The sequence below is a fragment of the Microcebus murinus genome, chromosome 8 (assembly GCF_040939455.1).
Source record: "Microcebus murinus isolate Inina chromosome 8, M.murinus_Inina_mat1.0, whole genome shotgun sequence".
In the NCBI taxonomy this organism is placed as follows: Eukaryota; Metazoa; Chordata; class Mammalia; order Primates; family Cheirogaleidae; genus Microcebus; species Microcebus murinus.
In genome coordinates, this window is record NC_134111.1 from 109246212 (window position 1) to 109252211 (window position 6000).

The 6000-nt window shown below is 62.7% G+C and overlaps 1 non-coding gene and 1 pseudogene across 1 annotated transcript; both read left to right on the forward strand.

The window, feature by feature from the left end:
• Positions 1-1470: 1470 nt before the first annotated feature.
• LOC142872571 (5S ribosomal RNA) lies at positions 1471-1589 on the forward strand. Its single transcript, XR_012920828.1, has one exon. It is a non-coding gene; the product is annotated as a 5S ribosomal RNA (ribosomal RNA).
• A 3765-nt stretch (positions 1590-5354) lies between these two features.
• LOC142872607 (uncharacterized) lies at positions 5355-5473 on the forward strand (annotated as a pseudogene).
• The last annotated feature ends 527 nt before the right edge of the window (positions 5474-6000 follow it).

Consider the following 6000-nt stretch of genomic DNA (forward strand, 5'->3'; position numbering starts at 1 on the left):
GGACCCAGAGCTGGGAGGTGGCATCTCTCAGCCCTGGGTCGGGCAGAGCCCCAGCGGGCCATGCCCACAACCTCTCTCAGCACCGGTCCCCCAGAAGGCTCCTTTGGGACCAGGATTCTCTTGCGGTGACTCTTTAAGGTCTGGCCCCTGGATGGAGGGGCACCAGGAGTAGAGGAGCAGGAAGGGGAAGGGGGTGGCCATGCGAGGGGACACTTTGAGGCCAAGTCCCAGCTTCAGCCTGATCCTCCTGGGAACCCCGCTCTGAGACAAGGAGCCGGGCTTCGCATTCCCACAGCAGCCAGTCGTGGGCTGAGGACACCTGGGGCGTTGGGAACTCCCTGGCTTCTCCTTGGTTTAACATCTAGAGCTGCTTGTGAATCGCGCCGCCACACACACCCGAGCGCAGGTGTCTTCCGCACAGACTGCGGGCCTCGCTCTTCTGAATGCCGCTAGCTCGCCACCCACCCACGGGTGAACCTGGTCAGGGTGCTTTCTCTAAGGGGCAGACTCTTTTCCGGGCGGGCTACCGGTGTCTCTGTTTGCTCGTTTCTTTCTTCCATTTCGGGAAAGGCTTCCTTGCTGGGTGTGGAAATCTCCTATGCCTTCCCTCGCCTATTCTGTCAGCTTTAAAATTCTCTTTCAGTTGCCACCCTCACAGATGGATTAGGAAACTCTTTCCGGTGCACTCATTAGTGAAATGACCTCCAGGAAGCTGGAATCCAATATCTAATGGCCGATTTTTAGCGAGTCCACACGCCAGGGTGGTCGGGGTCCAATGCAGCCCCGGCCAGGCCCAGGCCCCTTGGACTGGGCCACCGGAGGACACGGAGGAGGGTCCCGGCCCCCACGAAGCGGTGCCGGCAGTTCTCCACGGGCTTGGGCGTTTTCCAGAGGTAGGAGATGGAGGGGACTGATTTCTTCAGCGCCCCCCAAACCACGCCACCCCACCCCACCCATGGGACACATCCCCAGAGAGAGACGCCCCATACACTGGCTGTGCCCCAGCCCTGGCCCGGGGGAATAGGCGGCAGCCCACCCACAGGGCGAGGGGGGGGGGCGCAGCTGAAAGGGGTTGTGGGGGAGGGCGGCCCCTGGCTGGGGTCAAAGGGCGAGCGTCCCGCGCGTGCGCAGTCAGCGGCAGGCAGCGACGCGCTGGGGGTGGGCAGCGGGTAGGTGAAGGAGGCCGGGCGAGGAGACGAGGGGGGCTGGGAGGGCTCCACCTTGGCGAGTCCAGCCGTGGAGGCGCATCTTGTGTGAGTGTGAGTGAGTGTGAGTGTGTGTGTGTGTGTATAGAGAGACAGCCCCCCGCCCCGCCCCGCCCATCACCCCCGTCCCTGGGAGCCCGCGGGACCCGGCCGGCCGGAGAACTCAACCGGCCCGGCCCGGCGCGGGGCCTGGGGCGGGAGGCGGCGGCGGGGAAGCCCAGAGAGGCTCGGCTTCTTGAGCGGGGCAGGGGCGCCCTCCGCCGCCGTCTAGGGCCACACCACCCTGAACGCCCCCGATCTCGTCTGGTCTCGGAAGCTAAGCAGGGTCGGGCCTGGTTAGTACTTGGATGGGAGACCGCCTGGGAATACCGGGTGCCACAGGCTGCTGCTTTTTTTTTTTTTTTTTTTTTGCCTCTTGTTCTGTCCCCTTTCTGGGAGCGCGGCGGCGGCCCGGGGTGGGGGTCACCCCCACCCTCAGCGCCCGCGCGGTGCCTGGCGCCCCAGCCCGCACCGTGGGGCCTCCTCTTGTCCCAAGCCGCGACACCGCCGCCACGCGGCAGCATGCGTGGCATCTGGACTGTCAGGTCTCAGACCAAAGGTCTGCTCTGTGGGAACCGACACGCTGGAGGAAACCTTGAGAGTCTGAGAGGGGAGGGAGTTCCAGAAGAAGGCCAGGATGTCATTTTGAGGGAGTACGTGACCAGAACTCGTCCCGTTGCTTTTGGGGTTCTATGGGCTACACGCAGGAATCTTTGGTGGTGGCACCTGATGTTGGGGGATCCGGAGTCACACCCAGACCTGCTCCACAGGCCTCCTTTTACTTTTCTCTTCGGATTCATTATGTTTAAAAAGTGTCTCTTACCTCTAAGATTGCATTTTCTTTTCTCTCTCTTTTCAAGCAGATGATGGGAGTACAAGTATTCAGGTGACATGTGTTGCCCGTGCCCCCCTCCCCCCTGTGTTCTTTTTTTTTTTTTTTTTTTTTTTGAGACAGAGTCTCGTTTTGCTGCCCAGGCTAGAGTGAGTGCCATGGCGTCAGCCTAGCTCACAGCAACCTCAATCTCCGGGCTCAAGCAATCCTGCTGCCTCAGCCTCCCGAGTAGTTGGGACTACAGGCATGCACCACCACGCCCGGCTGTGTTTTTCTATATATATTAGTTGGCCAATTAATTTCTTTCTATTTTTAGTAGAGACGGGGTCTCGCTCTTGCTCAGGCTGGTTTCGAACTCCTGACCTGGAGCAATCCGCCCGCCTCGGCCTCCCAGAGAGCTAGGATTACAGGCGTGAGCCACCGCGCCCGGCCCCCCCTGTGTTCTTATTCATATACCTCTCATGTTGTTCCAGCGTATTGTGGGGGTACCAATGTTAAGGTCGGGTGCCTTGCCCTCTCCAAGCCTCCCCCCTCGGGTCAGAGCTTCAAGTGCGCCCATCCCCCAGTCGGTGCGCACCCACCCCATGCCTAATGGATGTGTATGCCCCTCCCCTCCCCCCACCCGCCCGACACCCACCCGATGAAGGTGATTCCTCTCCGTCCACTTAGGTGTCCATCCGTTCGTACCAATTTGCTGGTGAGCGCGCTCACGTGGTGCTCGTGTGTCCATTCTTGGGATACTTGGCTTACTGGAACGGGTTCCAGCTCTGGCCAGGAGAACACGAGAGGCGCCCTCTCACCGCTGCTCCTCACAGCCGAATGGCACTCCGTGGTGTCCACGCGCCACATTTTATTGATGCACTCCTGGATGGATGGGCACTCGGGTCGCTTCCACGTCTTTGCGATTGTGAATTGTGCCCTAACTGTAACCCTAACCCTTACCCAGCCCGTCTCCTCTGCCCCTGCCTGACGCACTCCTCCCCGGCCAGGCCCGTCACTGTCCTGGGCCCCCGCCTGACCGGCTCCTCCCCGCCCGGCCGGTCACCGTCCTCTGCCCCTGCCTGACATGCTCCTTCCCGCCCGCCCGGCCTCTCACCGTCCTCGGTCCCTGCCTGACCGGCTCCTCCGTCGCCTGGGCCTTCCAAGGGCTTGGTGTGGACGCTGCTTCCAGGAAGCCCTCCAGAAACCCGGCAGCAGGGTGGCCGCAGCAGTCTCCAGCAGCCGTCCCTAAGTCGCGTGAGTGCGGGGGACGTGCCCCCGCTGTGCCGCGGGGGCCCAGCCTGGTGTCTTCCCTGAGGCCCTGCGGCTGCCGGCTGGGCTGCCGCTCCCCGCAAGGGGAGAGCCGCGGAGGTGGGGACCGCCTCCTGATGGGGACGTACACGCAGCTCTCCACGTCGGATTCCGGGGCTCTCTGTCCTGCCCGAAGGCCCAGCTGGCCTGCGGGTCCTTAGAGTGGCAAAAACATCCGAAAACTGAGATTGAGGGTCCGGTGGGTGTCTGCACTTTTGTGCTGGGCACCCCAGGGAGGCCCGGGGGCTGGCTGGACAACGTGGTCTGCTGGGCGGGGGGGTTGGAGGAGCAACTGATGCCCTTTGCACTTTGGGTAGCAAGAGTCTGAGGTGTCTCTGAGCCCTGTGCCCTGTGGGGGGGGGCCGGGGGGGAGGAGGAGGAGGAGGAGGAGGAGGAGGAGGTGGGAAGGGCCGGGGCCTGCAGTCCTGTTCCCGGGGTGGCACGGCAAGTGGCTTCTTCCACAGGCTGCTTGGCCTGGGCTCCCTGCACCTGGGCCTTTGGAGGACCGGCCCTGTGCTTGCCAACACTTCCTGCAGGGACCCAGAGCTGGGAGGTGGCATCTCTCAGCCCTGGGTCGGGCAGAGCCCCAGCGGGCCATGCCCACAACCTCTCTCAGCACCGGTCCCCCAGAAGGCTCCTTTGGGACCAGGATTCTCTTGCGGTGACTCTTTAAGGTCTGGCCCCTGGATGGAGGGGCACCAGGAGTAGAGGAGCAGGAAGGGGAAGGGGGTGGCCATGCGAGGGGACACTTTGAGGCCAAGTCCCAGCTTCAGCCTGATCCTCCTGGGAACCCCGCTCTGAGACAAGGAGCCGGGCTTCGCATTCCCACAGCAGCCAGTCGTGGGCTGAGGACACCTGGGGCGTTGGGAACTCCCTGGCTTCTCCTTGGTTTAACGTCTAGAGCTGCTTGTGAATCGCGCCGCCACACACACCCGAGCGCAGGTGTCTTCCGCACAGACTGCGGGCCTCGCTCTTCTGAATGCCGCTAGCTCGCCACCCACCCACGGGTGAACCTGGTCAGGGTGCTTTCTCTCGGGGGCAGACTCTTTTCCGGGCGGGCTACCGGTGTCTCTGTTTGCTCGTTTCTTCCTTCCATTTCGGGAAAGTCTTCCTTGCTGGGTGTGGAAATCTCCTATGCCTTCCCTCGCCTATTCTGTCAGCTTTAAAATTCTCTTTCAGTTGCCACCCTCACAGATGGATTAGGAAACTCTTTCCGGTGCACTCATTAGTGAAATGACCTCCAGGAAGCTGGAATCCAATATCTAATGGCCGATTTTTAGCCAGTCCACACGCCAGGGTGGTCGGGGTCCAATGCAGCCCCGGCCAGGCCCAGGCCCCTTGGACTGGGCCACAGGAGGACACGGAGGAGGGTCCCGTCCCCCACGAAGCGGTGCCGGCAGTTCTCCACGGGCTTGGGCGTTTTCCAGAGGTAGGAGATGGAGGGGACTGATTTCTTCAGCGCCCCCCAAACCACGCCACCCCACCCCACCCATGGGACACATCCCCAGAGAGAGACGCCCCATACACTGGCTGTGCCCCAGCCCTGGCCCGGGGGAATAGGCGGCAGCCCACCCACAGGGCGAGGGGGGGGCGCAGCTGAAAGGGGTTGTGGGGGAGGGCGGCCCCTGGCTAGGGTCAAAGGGCGAGCGTCCCGCGCGTGCGCAGTCAGCAGCAGGCAGCGACGCGCTGGGGGTGGGCAGCGGGTAGGTGAAGGAGGCCGGGCGAGGAGACGAGGGGGGCTGGGAGGGCTCCACCTTGGCGAGTCCAGCCGTGGAGGCGCATCTTGTGTGAGTGTGAGTGAGTGTGAGTGTGTGTGTGTGTGTATAGAGAGACAGCCCCCCGCCCCGCCCCGCCCCGCCCCGCCCATCACCCCCGTCCCGGCGAACTCAACCGGCCCGGCCCGGCGCGGGGCCTGGGGCGGGAGGCGGCGGCGGGGAAGCCCAGAGAGGCTCGGCTTCTCGAGCGGGGCAGGGGCGCCCTCCGCCGCCGTCTAGGGCCACACCACCCTGAACGCCCCCGATCTCGTCTGGTCTCGGAAGCTAAGCAGGGTCGGGCCTGGTTAGTTCTTGGATGGGAGACCGCCTGGGAATACCGGGTGCCACAGGCTGCTGCTTTTTTTTTTTTTTTTTTTTTTTTTTTGCCTCTTGTTCTGTCCCCTTTCTGGGAGCGCGGCGGCGGCCGGGGGTGGGGGTCACCCCCACCCTCAGCGCCCGCCCGCGGTGCCTGGCGCCCCAGCCCGCACCGTGGGGCCTCCTCTTGTCCCAAGCCGCGACACCGCCGCCACGCGGCAGCATGCGTGGCATCTGGACTGTCAGGTCTCAGACCAAAGGTCTGCTCTGTGGGAACCGACACGCTGGAGGAAACCTTGAGAGTCTGAGAGGGGAGGGAGTTCCAGAAGAAGGCCAGGATGTCAATTTGAGGGAGTATGTGACCAGAACTCGTCCCGTTGCTTTTGGGGTTCTATGGGCTACACGCAGGAATCTTTGGTGGTGGCACCTGATGTTGGGGGATCCGGAGTCACACCCAGACCTGCTCCACAGGCCTCCTTTTACTTTTCTCTTCGGATTCATTATGTTTAAAAAGTGTCTCTTACCTCTAAGATTGCATTTTCTTTTCTCTCTCTTTTCAAGCAGA